Raw genomic sequence first — 17,623 nt, forward strand, 5'->3', positions numbered from 1 at the left:
TTTTGAGTTTCATTTCATTTGCTCTACCAAACAAATAAACAGGATACTCTGTACACAGTCCCATGGAAGGCTTGGGGGTGGGAGACTTACGACTTCATCCCATAAGTACTTAATTAAATAAATTTTATTAAATTTTATTAAATATATGTCCATATATTTATGTATACATTCAAACAACAACAAATGCAGCCGTGTCTAGTACACTACAGGACAATGGCCTCAGACATGTCCTTATCCATGTCTGGTGTTTGACCAGATTTTAGCCAAACGGTGACCAGTGTTGATTGGTGATGGTGGGAGACTTTAATTTGGTCGCTCACTGAAAACCAAGCTAGTATGGGTGTCCCTGACTCTTACAGATTTGCTGTTCTTGGCTATGCACAAATCCTTTCACCACGTTAAGTTATCCCCACTCAAGAAATTATATATGTGTGCGTGTATATATATATATATATATATATATATATATATATATATATATATATACTCAAGAAGTATATATATATATATATTATATATATATATATATGCATATATATTTGTATATATATATATATATATATATATATATATATATATATATATATATATATATATATATATATATATATATATATATATATATATATATATATATATATATATATATATATATATATATATATATATATATATATATTATACTGTATATGTATATATATATATAAATATATATATACTATATTTATTTATATATATTTATATATATATATGTATATATATATATATATCTACTCAAGAAATATACATATATATATATATATATATATATATATATATATTTATACTGTATATGTATATATATATATATATATATGTATATACGTATATATAATATATATCTGTATATATAATATATATCTGTATATATATCATATATAAATATATATATATATATATATATATATATATATATATATAACCTACAACTGCTGGTTTATACATATATATATCATTATGTTTATGTACATAGACATTCATAGTAAAACATTAAAATTCCAAGACAAATGAAAAATCTAAAAAAAAATTCTACGAGATTCATCCCGAATAATTACACTCCACAGACATAAATTTAAATAAAACCTAACATTAATCGAGTTCCTTTAAGTATTAGAAAATTAATTCCATTTCGAGATCAACTCGGGAACATGACAGTCCTCGTAAAAATGTCTCTTCGTCCCGTTAGCAATTCCTCCTCCTCCATACTTAGCTGTACCTTACGGCCTGATGTTTATTGTTGCAATAAGGGATGCAGATGTGATGCGAGGGTCTCTCTCTCTCTCTCTCTCTCTCTCTCTCTCTCTCTCTCTCTCTCTCTCTCTCTCCATAAACACACATACATACCCACATACCCATATATATATATATATATATATATATATATATATATATATATATATATATATATATATATATATATATATATATATATATATTATTATTATTATTATTATTATTATTATTATTATTATTATCATTATCGTTGTTGTTGTTATTATTATTATTATTATTATTATTATTATTATTATTATTATTATTATTACTTGCTAAGCTACAACCCTAGTTGGAAAAGCTAGATGCACATGTGAAGCGAGGGTCTCTCTCTCTCTCTCTCTCTCTCTCTCTCTCTCTCTCTCTCTCTCTCTCTCTCTCTCTCTCTCTCTCTCCACAAACACACATACATACCCATATTTATATATATATTATTATTATTATTATTATTATTATTATTATTATCATCATCATTATCGTTGTTATTATTATTATTATTATTATTATTATTATTATTATTATTATTACTTGCTAAGCTACAACGCTAGTTGGAAAAGCTAGATGCTATAAGCCCAGGGGTCCCAACACTGAACATAGCCCGATGAGGAAAGGAAACAAGGAAAAATAAAATATTTTAAGAATGATAGCAACATTAAAATATTCCCTATATAAACTATGAAAATTATATGAAAACAAGAGTAAGAAAGAAATAAAGAAGAAGTATATCTATTTGATAAATATACATGTGTATATATGTATACAAATAGCATACATATATATACATATGTGTATGTATGTATATACTTTATATACAACAACAACGAATACAACAGTTTCTAGTCCTCTGCAAGATAAAACTGTGTCATTATCACGCATTGCTTTAATAAATGTAAATATTAACCATAAATGACATTTAATATCGGATTCCCCCTTGGAAATATATATCCACTGTAAATTCTTGTTTATGATAGATACTTCTGGCTGGGCAAGGACTCGAACCTATGCGTCTATGTTGAAACAGTGCCAGCAGTAGAGATGGGTTGATTTCAAGGTTAAGAAATGATTCCTGAATTCGACAGGAATGTGTATCGTGGACTTGAAATGAACTTTATATATATATATATATATATATATATATATATATATATATATATATATATATTTATATAACGGATTTTGAGCGAAGCGAAAAATCTATTTTTGGGTGAGATAGCCATGGCGTCCTGATGGAAGGTTCCTGTTTGGTAGCTTCCTTGGGTATAAGACTACTAAGATATTCCCAGAGAATTTAACCACAGGTTATCACAGAATTCTAACTTCTGGAGCGAGTATCTCAAAGGTTTCCCTTTAAGACATCGTAATACAACAGGGGACACGCATGTCTGAACGTGCCACATAGCTATCTCCACCCCGAACAGAGTTAATGCTTCGGTGTGTAAGGACTGAGAATAGCTGGGAGCCGTTCCACAGCTAATCTCACTCGTGGCTACTACTGATACTCGAGACGTAAACAAACGGACGCCATTGCTCTAATGACGTCACGCGCGTCTTTATCCTGGCGCCAGTTGCTGCCCATCACCATGATACAATTGTGTAGGGTGGGAACAAACTGAACGAAGTAGTAGGGAGGGTCCATCAGGACGCCATGGCTATCTCACCCAAAAATAGATTTTTCGCTTCGCTCAAAATCCGTTTTTTGGGCTCAAGCCATGGCGTCCTGATGGAAGAGTACCAGAGAATCAATGTATCGTGGTAGATTTTCCCCCAGAGTTAAGTGCCTAGGCATTGACAAAACAGCAAAGTAATCTTAGGTAAGAACCATAGGAACGAAGTATCCTGCCCCCCATTGGTAGGAAGTTCCCATGGGCTATGCCGACGTCAAAGTGGTATTGAAGGGCTATTCATCTTGACAGAAGAACTTTTAAGAACTTAGAGATGAAGCAGAATGTTTGATATTTGTATAGGAACATTCTGAAGTAGGCCAGTGGTGGTTGGGCACTGTGTATAGAGTTCATCTCCTGATTATCAGAAGTAAGCATTCGTGTAGGAACCTTACTGAGACAAGGTGAATATAATTTAGGATTAGACATCTTAAATTCTTCATGACCATAAGAAAGGAGGAATAAATAAAACTATGACAGTATGTATTTCATAGTAAGTAGGAGCTGAAAGAGACGCATAAGTAATAAAATAGAAATTTTATTTCACAATGCAGAAATTAAATAATTTACAGCAAAAGTAAAGTTCATTTACAGTAATAATAATGTACATAGAAATAAAGGCTTGCTCTTGAATCTGAAAAGGAATTTCAGGATTAGTAGGTACTCGTTCTCGAGGAACGCAAGTCTTTAAACAACACATCATGCTCAAGGCATGCGGCACTTGTGTGACACTATGACATTTCACCTGGGATAAGAACAGTTATAAAAGCACTAAGTGTTTTTAGACATCACTATGAATCACTCGAGGGTCAACATAGGCACCCGAAGAGTTAGAGTCCCAAGTAACTCACTGTTCTACGCAGAGTTAGGTGCAGGTTTCATAACACTACCTGCGGCTACCACAAAATGTTTGATTTCGTGCACTTGTTTCGCATAATGTTTAAAGAAAACTCGCGAGGACTTCCAGCCCGTAAAGTTTTTAAGGCTCTCAAAGTCCATGCTCTGAAAGAAGTTCAGAGAAGATGCCACTTTTCTAGGATCATGACCAGCGGGTGTACTGTTCGGATCCGCTCTGCGAATGAAGTAGGTGATTTTCGCTCTTAATTGTTTCAGTGACAGGTCGCTGCCCGATGTTTCTCCTTTGAAGAGTTGGCCTCCACCAAAGTTCGAAGTTCTGCGAAGATAGACCTTGAGACTCTCTACTGGACATAGAGAGACATCCTCCTTCAGGGGGCATATTCTCCAAGGGCCCCATCTTTTGGTGGGTAATTCATTTTTGGCGAGAAACGTCGGATCAGGGGAGAGGGTCACTTCTCCTGAATCAGCAAACAGGATGTGTCCCTCTTCTCTTGATAATGCCACTATTTCGCTGACTCGAGCTCCCGAGGCGAGAGCAAATAAAAATATAACTTTCTGAGTCAGATCCTTGAGGGGGCATGAATCGTTGTCCAAGTTGGAGGCGAAATGGAGCACCTTGTCTAGTGACCAGGAGATCGGTTTCGGAGGGGGTGCTGGGCGTAGGCGAGCACATGCTTTTGGTAATTTGTTAAAGATGTCGTTGGACAGATCAATTTGGAAAGCATATAGAATTGGTCTAGTCAAAGCCGATTTGCAGGTTGAAATCGTATTGGCTGCTAATCCTTGTCCATGAAGGTGAATGAAGAAGGACATACAGAAATCAATGGTGATTTCTTTCGGATTTTTTGCTTTAACAAAGGAGACCCATTTCCTCCAGGATGATTCATATTGCCGTCTCGTGGATTCGGTCTTGTATTCCTCTAGGAAGTCTAGACTTTTCTTCGAGATCCCAAACCTCTTCTTTGCGGCAAGGGAGAGAAAATCATGAGATGAAGGTCCTTGATTTTCGATGATGAAGCGAAGACAGTCGACTTCTGTACTTGTTGAGAGAGAACTGGGCCCGGGAGAGGGATCAGCTTGGGCTGCAGCTCCAGGACCAGGGGGTACCAGTTGCTCCGGGGCCACTTGGGAGCCACTAGGGCCGCTGTCCCTTTGAAGGTTCTCAGTTTGGAGAGGACTTTCAACAGAAGGTTGGTGGGAGGGAACAGGTATATCTTGGACCATCTGTTCCAGTCCAGTGACATGGCGTCCACCGCTTCTGCTTTGGGGTCCTCGTACGGGGCTACGTACAGAGGAAGTTGATTGTTGTCGCTCGTTGCAAAGAGATCTATCTGAAGTTCTGGGACTTGATGAGAGATGAAGGAGAATGATCTTGCGTCTAGAGACCATTCCGACTCTATCGGGTTTGTCCGAGATAGAGCATCCGCTGTCACGTTGCGGAATCCTTGTAGGTGAACTGCAGACAGGTGCCACTTCTTCTTCTCCGCCAGACGGAAGATTGGGAGAAGCACCTGATTTATCTGGGGCGATCTTGAGCCTTGGCGATTGAGACAACGAACTACCACCGAGTTGTCTAGGGTTAGACGGATGTGGATCGAGGGCGGCGGGGATAACTTCTTCAGAGTAAGAAGGACCGCCATGGCCTCCAAGATGTTTATGCGGAACGTCTTGAATAGTGGAGACCAGGTCCCTTGAGCTTGTTTCAGGTGGGAGTGACCTCCCCAGCCCTCCAGTGAGGCATCCGTGTGGATGTTGAGTGATGGAGGAGGGTGTTGGAGAGGAATGGACCTTTTCAGGGCCTTTGCTTCCGACCACGGCTTTAGGAGGCGTCGAAGTCTGTTTGGAAGCCGTCTCTTGAGGTCTCTTCGAGCGATGGATGCCGATCGTCTCCAGACTCCCGCGGCATCCTTTAGCTGTGCGCGAAGCACTGGGTTTGTCACTGAGGCGAATTGTAGAGAGCCTAGAACTCGTTCCTGCTGTCGTCTTGAAATGCGTTTGGATTTCAGTAGTCGCTTGACAGACCCTGCTATTTCCTTCCTTTTCTTCTGGGGGATGGAAAGGCGGTGTGACTGAAGATTCCAGTGGATTCCCAGCCACTGAAACTTCTGAGCTGGAGAGAGGCGAGATTTCTTCTCGTTGATCTTGAATCCCAGGTGTTCTAGGTACTGGGTAACTTCGTCGCAAGACTTTGCACACTCTTCGGGCGATGGAGCCCAGACTAGCCAGTCGTCGAGGTAGGCCATCACCTGGACGTTTCTTAGGCGGAGCTGTTGTACTATGGCATCCGCCAGCTTTGTGAAGATCCGAGGGGCCACATTGAGGCCGAATGGCATGGCCCGGAAGGCGTAGCTTTTCCTTTGGAGTCGAAATCCTAGGTAGGAGGAAGCATGATGGTTCATTGGAATGTGCCAATAGGCATCCGCCAGGTCTATAGAGACCGTGTAGGAACCTTGAGGCAGAAGGGTCCTTATTTGTTGAAGCGTCAGCATCTTGAATTTGTTGTTCTCTATGAACTTGTTGAGGGGGGATAAGTCCAGAATGACTCTGAGCTTGTCTGAGTCCTTCTTGGGAACGCAAAACAGTCTCCCTTGGAACCTGGTGGACTTTACCTTCCTTATCACCTTCTTGTTCAAGAGGTCTAGAACATATTCTTCCAGAATGGGGGTCGATTGTTGAAAGAACCGCTGGAAGATTGGGGGTGGTTGCACCCAACTCCAGCCTAGACCGTTCTTGATGATGCTGTGTGCCCAGGGATCGAAGGTCCAACGATCCTGGAATTGGCGGAGTCTTCCTCCCACCGGAAGCACTTCATTGCTTCTGGTGTCCCGAGGACTTGTTGCCTCGGCCGCTAGCTCCCTTTCCTCCTCTACCTCTGGAGGGACGACGAGAGGCGTCTCTGCTTGCACCCCTGGACGAGCCTCTACCTCTGGCATGAAAGGTAGTGGATGGCTGCTCAAAGGCAGGGGTGAAGACCGGTGACTGTGACAACACCGGTTGGGGGACCAGTTGAAAGGTCTGCTGTGGTTGGGCAACCACTTGGGAGGTAGCGGGTCCCGGAAACTGACGTCGTTGTTGACGTTGCTGGGGTTTTGGCTTCTGAGGTTTCCTCTTAGGCTGAGGTCCATCGTCCTGAGAGGGTTTCCTTTTTCTGGACATGCCCCACTTGTGGAGAAGGTTCCTATTCTCCGTGGCGGCTCTGTCAGTTATTTCCTTGACAAGGTCAGAAGGAAACAGGTGCTTTCCCCAGATGTTGGAGGAAATCAGCCTCCGGGGTTCGTGTTTCACGGTGGCACCGACAAACACGAATTCACGACAGGCTCTACGAGCCTTTATAAAATGGTACAAGTCCTTCATTACTGTAAGTAAGTGGGATTTGGCTAGTACCATGTAGTGATCAGGTACTCTTGTGTCACAGGCCATAACTTCAAGTTGGACTTGATGAGAAAGAGATGCCGCAAGCCTCTCCTTCGTGTCTTGTTCCCGGCGAAGGAGGTGATCATTGAGCTTAGGGAGGTCCTCATTAAACTGACGTCCGGCGACGTCAGGATCGAGCCTACCCACGACGAAAGTATGTTGAACATCTTTCCATTGTCTAGTGTCAGGGGGTGTCACGATGGAGAAGGGTCTGCACTCCTCCAGTGCAGGGCAGGGTTTTCCTTCTTCCGCCGCTTTAAGGCATGCAGCTAAGGCCTTTTCCAAGAAAGGAAGAACCGCAGTGTCAGGTGCGACATATGTAGGATGCTTCTTGCTCAAGGCAGGAAGCTTAGAGCAGGTAAAGCCCCTGCTCTTAAATGCGGAGGCTAGCATAGCCTGGGCCTTTGCGAGATCGAACACTATCTCTTCTTTAGGTTCGGTCTCCTCCTTCGAGGCAGGTTCGGAACGAAGCCGGACGTAACAGTCCGGGTAGGCCTCGAAGCTTGGGAAGAACTCCACATCTTCCAACGGGACCGTGCCAATCTTGTCACTAACAAAGATCCTGCCGGTCGCAATAACCATATGCTCTGCATACCTCCACGGGTTGGCATGAGAGCAAGCTGGGAGATCCTTAACCGAAATCTTCTTCGGTTCTCTGGATCCAATCATTGACCTGATGGACTCCTGGTTCTCCTTCAGTCTGTCGTCCATGACAGCTCTAATCAGCCGGATCAGTTCTTGGGTAGACGAAGAGGGATCCGGGGTCGAGGAGGTAGACGGAATGGACACATCCGTCGGTGTAGGAGTAGGCGGAGGGATGGATGAGGGAGGCGCTCCAAGCTCTGACTCGGTGTATTCCACCTTGTCTTCGTCCTCTTCGGCTCCTTGAGCCATAAGCGTCTTCTCCGTGTCTTCCGAGACGTCAGAGATCTGTTCATCATCCTCGGAATCTAAACGACACTCATGCATGGACTGAGCCATGACCACATCAGGTTCCACCGTAATTTGGACAGTGGGGATTGCTTCTTTCGGAACCACTGAGTCAGGGGAGGCCTTAGGGAACAACAGGGACCTCAGTTCTTCGGTGGCCAGGTACGGTCCGGTAGCATTTTTCTGAAAGCCACGCACCCACTTGCGCAGCTTTTCACGAGAAATGTCTCTAACCTCCGCTGAGGGAGGGTTATGGAAGGCCTCAACTAGGTGGGCCTGGCAGACCGTACAATCCAGTGGATTCCAGAACTTCAAATCCCCTTTCTTGTCTGCACAAGGGGCGTGAGTCCTGCAAGCCGTATGCCCGTAAAACTGCGGGCGTTTCACAGCGCAGAAGGCGAAGTCACACTTCATCTGCTCCTCCTGTGGAAGAAAGAGAAAATGAGTATGGGGGAGTCATAGGAATGGCTCTTAAACTAAGTTAATATTAATCATTAATTTTAACTTAAAGAAGGTGTGATGCATAGAGAATGAAAACAGTAAAGGAGAACACGCTCCATGCATCTCGCCCGGCTGGTTACCATAAGCTTGGTCCTGGGATAATCCAAATGACCGAGATCATTGGATATAGTTCCTAGGATTCCCATTATATTGGAACTCCATGGAAAGCCAAGGACAAGGTTGGGATCGAATTCATTCGGTTCCCAGTTAAGAGCCAGAAGGCCTCATTAAAGGTAACTGCTTCTGGCAACCAGCCGTGCTAAGATGCACATAGCATGCTGGAATTAGAAGAATGCAAAGAGACAGCATGATCACTAATAGAGCAGTACTAGGTACTGATCTTAAAGCAAAGCAGCTTATCTATTTGCTATGTAGGGCTATCTTAGTCTTATGATAGCTACAGTGAGGGGGTGCAAGTATTCTTGACGCCTCTGGGGCATCCAGCAAGCCGCCGGCTTGCCGGAGCTCGCTCCAGCATAGATTCTGGCATTAGAACAGACAATTTTCAAAAGTCAGTTAGATACCAGGATGGCGGCCGCCGGCACAACGGCGGCACGCCGGCAGGGAGCGGCGGCTCCGGCAGCCGGAGGATGCCAGGTTGGTGACTGGGATAAGGATGGTACAGGTAGTATCGGGTTGCCGGCAGTATATGCCGGCACTCCGGTGATCGACCGGCAAGCGGACGATTAGATAGGAGTAGGAGAGCCGCCGGTAGTAGCCGGCGGCAGCCGGCAGTCCCTCGGTACACGGGGGGCTGGCGGCAAGGGTAGGGAAGTCACCAAGAGGGAGGCAGGTATTGCCGACAGTAGAGGCGGCAAGAGACCGGCACCCGGATAGATAGAGAGACAGGGGGAGGGGGGAAGGGATGCAGGAAGTACCGTCAGGGTTCCAGACATCCCTCCCCCTCCCTGAGAGGGTGTACCCATGATAGAGACAGGCTCTAACATCCATAAGCAGGGGTCACTAGGGACCGGGAGCAGGTAGCCCAAGGGAGGGCTAGGGAACACCCAAGAGGGGGGGGAGACTCCCCTATGCAGAACTACACTAGTAACTAACCTTATAGGACACTATGAAGGTATATGTACCAGAGCGGACTGCACAGGGAAGCTCGGGTAGCCCTACTCATCCACCTTAAGGAGGATTTGTAGGACAGGGGACAGATGAGTATAAACTAACCTAAGCATAGGCTAGGCTATACAAGAGATAGGTGGGGAGGGAGAAGAGAGAGGTCTTCCCAGGAAGGGTTTCTGTACCAGAGCGGCCACTAAGGGAAGGGAGGACACTCCCTAACCTAAGATCAGGCTGATCGGCTAAAACGGTGCAAGAGTACAGTTTCAGCATGGAACAGAGAAACCTTCCTAACCCGACCTAGAGCAGGGCTAAAAGTCCTGAACTAGGCAAGGAAGAAGACATATCGCTATCGCAGGAAAGTCATAGACTATCCTGGCCATAGAGGTAGGCTAGCCTAACCTCACTCTCAGACGCAATCCTAAGGGGGGGTCATTCCTTTAGGGAGGACTGAGAGGCGATATATATACTCTATTAGACAATTAATCCCTTTACTCAGAAAAGGGATCAAGGCTAAATAGAGGGAATGCCAAGGCAGGGGATGAAGGAAGCATATAGGGGTCCTAAGGTTAGGTTAGGCTAGAAAGAATCACTGACTAGCCTATCCCCTATATGGTCCCTGAAGGCGAAAACATTTGCATCACTAGTCAAAAGTATTGTAAAATAATAATGCCACTATCTTCATAACTTAGTCTAGGATCACTAATAAATCATGCATGAACACTTGTATGTAGGCTCCTGGCCTGGGGGCTATAGTAGCCGACTGGTATGAGGTCAATCGATGACCGATAAAAAGCGTCTAAACACGATATAAAAGTTCCTAGCTATGAAGACTAAATAAACTAATGTATTCGATTAGTATATAATGCCGGAAGCGTTGTTGTGGCTTACTAAATAAGACATGCAAAACAACAACGACGCCATAAAATGGCGGGTCCGGTAGAGGCACAGCTCTGCCACAAAACATCAATTATTTCGCAAAATAATATTTACTTTACGGCCAGAGCTTAATTAAACAATACTGGAACCTTGTACTCAACTTTCCAGAAGAAGGCGAGGCTGAAGGTAACGACATAGCGAAGATGCAAAGCGATAAAGTTAACACAAGGGAAAATCCGTCTAAGTAGGGCAGCTACTAAACAAAGGATAAAGACGCGCGTGACGTCATTAGAGCAATGGCGTCCGTTTGTTTACGTCTCGAGTATCAGTAGTAGCCACGAGTGAGATTAGCTGTGGAACGGCTCCCAGCTATTCTCAGTCCTTACACACCGAAGCATTAACTCTGTTCGGGGTGGAGATAGCTATGTGGCACGTTCAGACATGCGTGTCCCCTGTTGTATTACGATGTCTTAAAGGGAAACCTTTGAGATACTCGCTCCAGAAGTTAGAATTCTGTGATAACCTGTGGTTAAATTCTCTGGGAATATCTTAGTAGTCTTATACCCAAGGAAGCTACCAAACAGGAACCTTCCATCAGGACGCCATGGCTTGAGCCCAAAAATATATATATATGTGTGTGTGTATATATATATATATATATATATATATATATATATATATATATATATATATATATATATAGATAGATAGATAGATAGATATAAAAGGGAACGGAAAGGATCTCTTGTAAGATGGTTCTGACATGCGGAGAGAATGAAGAATGAAGAATTGTTGAGGGAGAGCAAATCGGAACGATATAAAGACCTTGAAAAGGTTGGAAAACCAAGTCCCTCCTTCCGTTTTACCTAGATTTTTAATCATTCCTTCACTTTACATGAGACTTATTATTAAGGATGACCAACGAGAAAAGGGCACTCCACTGTCACAGGTCTGAGGGACTCCACGTGTCTGGGGGACTACCACGCATCTGGGAGACTCGAACATTTCTGAGGACTACCGTGTATTTTGGGGACTACCACATTATCCTGGTGACTGCTACGTATCTGGGAGACTCGAACATTTCTTAGGACGATTGTGTGTTTGGGGACTACCACATATGTTGGTGACTGCCACATATCTGGGAGACTCCGTTTCTGGGGATAGTGGTGTGTTAGTGGGACTATCATATGTCTTGGAGACTGCCACGTATACGAGAGACTCCCACGGTTCTGAGGACTACCATGTGTTTTGGGGATTGCTACGTATTTGGGAGACCACCACACACCTGGGAGATTCCCATGTGCCTGGGGACTCCCACCTAATCTTGGGGACTTCCACGTATATGGGGGACCCCCACGAATCTGGGGACTACCACATAATCTTGGAGACCTCCACGTATCTGGGGTACTCCCACATATCTGATGATGCCCACGGGTCTTGGGACTTCCACGTGTTTGGGTATTGCCACGTGTCTAGGGGACTCCCACTCGCATTTTGATATGATCAACGACGATCTGGATTCTTTTGACACTCGTGGAGGTGTAGAAGTAAAAGGAGAATTTACGACACCTTGAGGATTATTCTCGGAGCAACTGGGGAAGGGAATAGTCCCCATTTGTGCGATTCATCAACGCATAAATAGAGTCTAGATCTCGTATTATTAAATTTCCCTGCATTAGGGTCAAATCTGCTGGGAGTAATTGTCCTAACTTTTTTCTTCGCTGAAGTTTAGTTTACTTCATTTAATAAAGTTCATGTTGTCAGCTAAATATTTACTTTTGGTGGGCGTAAGTTCAATTGGGTCTCTATCCTCGTGTCATCTTTCATTTTGATTCGTTTATCAATATTTGTCTCTTCCTAAATACACCGGGATGTATTCTTTCTGCAGCAAACCAAGTCGAGATGAGAAAATGTAGACGCGCTGTTTGATTAAGTGTCAAAATCTGTGATTTTCTTGATATTATTATTATTATTATTATTATTATTATTATTATTATTATTATTATTATTAGTTGAGCTACAATTATAGTTGGAAATTCAGGATGCTAGAAGCCCAAAGGTTCCAATGGGGAAAAATAGCCTAGTGAGGAAAGGAAATAAAGAAACATAGAATGCCTGAATGTACCCTCAACCAAGAGAACTCTAACTCAAGACAGAAGACCATGGTACAGAGGCTATGGCACTACCCAAGACTAGAGAACAATTGTTTGCTTTTGGAGTGTACTTCTAGAATAGGTGATTACCATTACTAAATAGTCTCTTCTACCCTTACTAAGCAGAAAGTAGTCACTGAATGACTACTTTCTAATAGTTAACCCTCAAGTGGAGAATTTTTCTCTTATTTTAGTGTGTCAGGTGAATGAGGAATGAGGAGATCGTGTAAAGGATAAGCCAGACTATTCGGTGTATGTGTAGACAAAAGAAAAATAAGCCGTAATTCAAAAGGAATTCAATGTTGTACTATCTGGACAGTCAAAGGACCCAGTAACTCTAGCGGTAATATCTCAACCGCTGGCTGGTGCCTTGGCTAAGCTACTATAACCTATATTATAGAGAAAGAAGCTCAGTTCGAATAGAAAAATATAAAATATAAACCACAAAGAATGAGACAAAGTAAAATGAATGACTAACAAAATAGATGTATATGAAATCAGTTCAATAAAAAGGTTATTTTAACAATCTATAAATCAAAAATTGTTTGTTGAAACTTGAGGTCTCAATTTTGCTACTCGATAAACTTAGCTTCAAGTAGTACCGATTTCTCTCTCTCTCTCTCTCTCTCTCTCTCTCTCTCTCTCTCTCTCTCTCTCTCTCTCAGCGAACGTTGTTAGATTTGAACCCCGACGGACACACTGACTTACGACTTTTGACGGGAAGTAATTTGGCTCGTCAATGGTATTAGCAACAGGTACGTCAAATGGCAAAATAGATAAAGAAATTCCTCTCTCTCTCTCTCTCTCTCTCTCTCTCTGCAATGTAAACTAAAATAACGGTTAATGATATCTTTGGTCCCCCTTATTTCTTATTACTAGAAATCCTTTCTAGATAAACTGTTTTATGAATAGTGTGACAAGTGAATTCTAGAAACACGCACATAATCTCTCTCTCTCTCTCTCTCTCTCTCTCTCTCTCTCTCTCTCTGCAAATGTAAACTAAAAGTTAATGATATCTTGGTGCCCCCTTTTTTCCTATTACTAATAACCCATTGTAGATAAACTGTTTTATGAAATGTAACAAGTGAATTCTAGGAACACGCACATACTCTCTCTCTCTCTTCTCTCTCTCTCTCTCTCTCTCTCTCTCTTTGCAAATGTAAACTAAAAGTTAATGATATCTTGGTGCCCCCTTTTTTTCCTATTACTAAAAACCCATTTGTAGATAAACTGTTTTATGAAATGTGACCAGTGAATTCTAGGAACACACCCCATACTCCTCTCTCTCTCTCTCCTCTCTCTCTCTCTCTCTCTCTGCAAATGTAAACTAAAATAACGTTAATGATATCTTTGGGTCCCCTTTTATTCCTATTAATAGAAACTAATTTCTAGATAAACTGTTTTATGAAATGTGACAAGTGAATTCTAGGAACACACCCATACTCTCTCTCTCTCTCTCCTCTCTCTCTCTCTCTCTCTCTCTGCAAATGTAAAGGTAAAGTTAATGATATCTTTGGTCCCCCCTTTTTCCTATTACTAAAAACTCATTTGTAGATAAACTGTTTTATGAAATGTGACCAGAGATTCTAGGAACTCTCTCCTGCTCTCTCTCTCTCTCTCTCTCTCTCTCTCTCCGTGTGTGATGTGGATAATTTTGATTCCTGGCTAGTCTTTAAATTTAGGTTACGTTTTGTAATGAATATAGATATAACTATGCAAAGTATTCATGTCTTCCCTTGTCCCTTCACCGCTGGGACAGGGAATGGGTTGAGGTCGAAATCGAATCACGGACTAGCAAACGAGAGCCCGTTGCTTTTTTTGTATTTATTATGAATGTCGGTATTAAAAAAAATTGTTGGCATAAGTTGAGTAGTTAGGATTCCTTAACGTGGTAAAAGAGTTTGCGTATCGCCATGACCAAGAAGGCTTTTCTAGTTAGGGCCACCCATACTAGGTTAGTTTGCTGGAAGCGATCAGACGAAAATCTCCCACCATCACCAATTCATACTGGCTAGCGTGGTGATGAAAACTGGCCAAACCCCAGACATGAATAAGGGCATGTCTGAGGTTTATCTTGCAGTGGACTAGTAACAGCTGTATTTATGTGTTGTTGTTGTTGTTGTGTTGTTGTGTGTGTGTGTAAGTAATAGAAACGAAACTCATTACACTTAGATACTTACAGCATTATCCTTTCCTTGAAGAAGCATGGAAGAAAAAAAAATAAATTCATACTGTTAAAACAATTCTTTCGTTTTATAACATGATTTTGATACATTTAAATCTATTTATATTTTGAAATTCATATTATTTGTATCACCATCAACTTACATATGTACCCTCATAAACTTACATGGCTTAAGAGATTATCTATGTTAGAATTTATTACGATAGAAGGGTCTGGGAGGGTCTGCGTCTGTTGGTACAGTTGGCATCGTTAATTCCGGAACACTGACATCTCCTTAGCTTCCCGTGAAGTGTACCGGAATTAATGAAGCCAACTGTACTTTACTCAAAACATGAATGTAAGAGCTTGTCAAGTCCTTATTCTTGAAAACCCAAATGTTTTCTTCGTCTCTCATATTCTACATTTAGTCTTTTGTAGAACTGGGTTTTTGTGGAACATATTATTATTATTATTATTATTATTATTATTATTATTATTATTATTACATACATATACCAAGGCATTATTATTATTATTATTATTATTATTATTATTAACTGAGCTACAAACTAAGTTGGAAAATCAGCATGCTATAAGCCCAAGGACTCCAATAGGAAAAAATAGTGATTGTTAAATGTTCTTTTATACCAATGCAGTTTTTTTTTTAAAGGCTTCCACAAGCAATGAGAGTTCATTGCATTCACATGATGAGAGCCTAAGCCCTGTACGGAGCTGGTAGCGAGATGAATGCTACTAACTTTATTTCAACAGACAGCAAGCTTTTATACGCGAGTTTCAGTGGGAGAAGGTCACATAAATAGATCAATTCAAAAACAGGCAAGCTTAAACCGGTTCTGTTAACAGAGAGGTGTAGAGCGAGATGAACAATAAAAAGAAAATACCGTTTCACTGTACGAGTGTGTGTGAAACACGTCCGGTACAACCCTTTCTCGCCTAGTGTAGGACCAGGGAGGTCCAGACAATAGTTATAGATAGATGAGTTAGGAATTCAGCATAAGGCCTGGAAAGACATTCTGCACCAATTTTCAACCTGGATAAGAGGTTGGACAGCAAGATGGAGGAAAGGAAGCATGAATGGAGTTATATTAGAAAGCTAAAAAGTGAGTCCGCTTGAGGCTGAAAGAACTGCAAATATCTCCAAGTAATGCATACAGTTTACTGATAGCGGTGCACTGACGGCAATGCTCCTTCAGCAGGTAGAAATATGAGACTCCTAGCAAGGCACTCCCGTAGTTTTCAGGAATAGTGAGGTTTAAAGGTTTAAATCCGCTCATGAATGGCAGAGGCAAGGGACAGTGACAATGCCATAGAGACGGACCATACATCCTTATGATCAGCGCCCAAGACTCTTCACCTAAGTAAGGACTATGGAGGGCCAGCATTGGTGGGTGTTGATGACTCAGCAGGTAGACCTATAGGCTTCCTAAAACCACCATCCTCAGCTCATAAGGAGGTGAGGTTGCAGGCACTTCAAATGCACGAAGCCCCGCCCACTTAAGTCAGGCGAGAACAGGCTTTTCTTCGAACCGTTCGACGAAGGAGTTCGACAACAAAATACCATGTTCACATGTTCGAACATCACTTCAAACACTTGTCTGTCGAACCACGTTCGCCGAACAGTTCGACAAACAAACTACCCCGTTCACACGTTCGAGCATCACTTCAAACACTTGTCTGTCGAACCGCGTTCGACGAACAGTTCGACAAACAAACTACCCCGTTCACACGTTCGAACATCCCTTCAAACACTTGTCTGTAAGACCGCGTTCGACGAAGGTGTTCGACAACCAAATACCCCGTTCACACGTTCGAACATCCCTTCAAACACTTGTCTGTCGAACCGCGTTCCGACGGTGTTCGACAACAAACTACCCCGTTCACACGTTCGAACATCTCCTCAAACACTTGTCTGTTGAACCGCGTTCGACGAACTGTTCGACAACAAAATACCCCGTTCACGTTCAAACATCACTTCAAACACTTGTCTGTCGACCCGCGTTCGACGAAGGAGTTCGACAACCAAATACCCCGTTCACGACGTTCGAACATCACTTCAAACACTTGTCTGTCAAACCGCGTTCGACAAACAGTTCGAAAAACAACTACCCCATTCACACGTGTCGAACATCCCTTCAAACACTTGTCTATCGCTTCGACGGTTTAAACCCCGCCTTCAAACGAACGAACGAACGACCAGTAAATAGATCAGGTTCAAGTTTACCTTTTGGGGTTTTACTGCGGCCCAGAATCGGCCGAGATTACAGATGGCATAACAGGTGGCACTCTGGCAAAACACGAGGCTAAAGCAACCTCCACCTTCGTAAACTATAACTAAATTTAGGATACAACCGACCATCTATTATGAGGGACTGGTTACTCGTCTTCATTTGCGGTGCCTCTGGTATGGGCTATAAAGATACAAAGCTTGAGACGAATTAGTTTTTCAAAGGGCCTTGTGAATTGTACAGAGATTTTGTTTAGTTTGGACGCCATGGTAGGCATATTTTAGTCAAGGTCTTTAGAATGCAATTTAGTGGTCTTATTCGGTATGATGAACGGCTGTATAGCTGCTAAAGACTCTCCTCTCCCTCATCTCTCTCTCTCTCTCTCTCTCCCCTAATATAAATGTTTTGATTTTTGTGCAGTGAAAGAAAATTATGACC

The 17,623-nt window shown here is 42.3% G+C and overlaps 1 protein-coding gene across 2 annotated transcripts in view; it reads right to left on the minus strand.

The window, feature by feature from the left end:
- The window catches only part of LOC137615471 (uncharacterized), a 124,354-nt gene that overhangs the window by 104,303 nt on the left and 2,428 nt on the right, over positions 1-17,623 (minus strand). The window lies entirely within an intron of this gene.

The sequence above is a fragment of the Palaemon carinicauda genome, chromosome 21 (genome assembly GCF_036898095.1).
Source record: "Palaemon carinicauda isolate YSFRI2023 chromosome 21, ASM3689809v2, whole genome shotgun sequence".
NCBI lineage: Eukaryota > Metazoa > Arthropoda > Malacostraca > Decapoda > Palaemonidae > Palaemon > Palaemon carinicauda.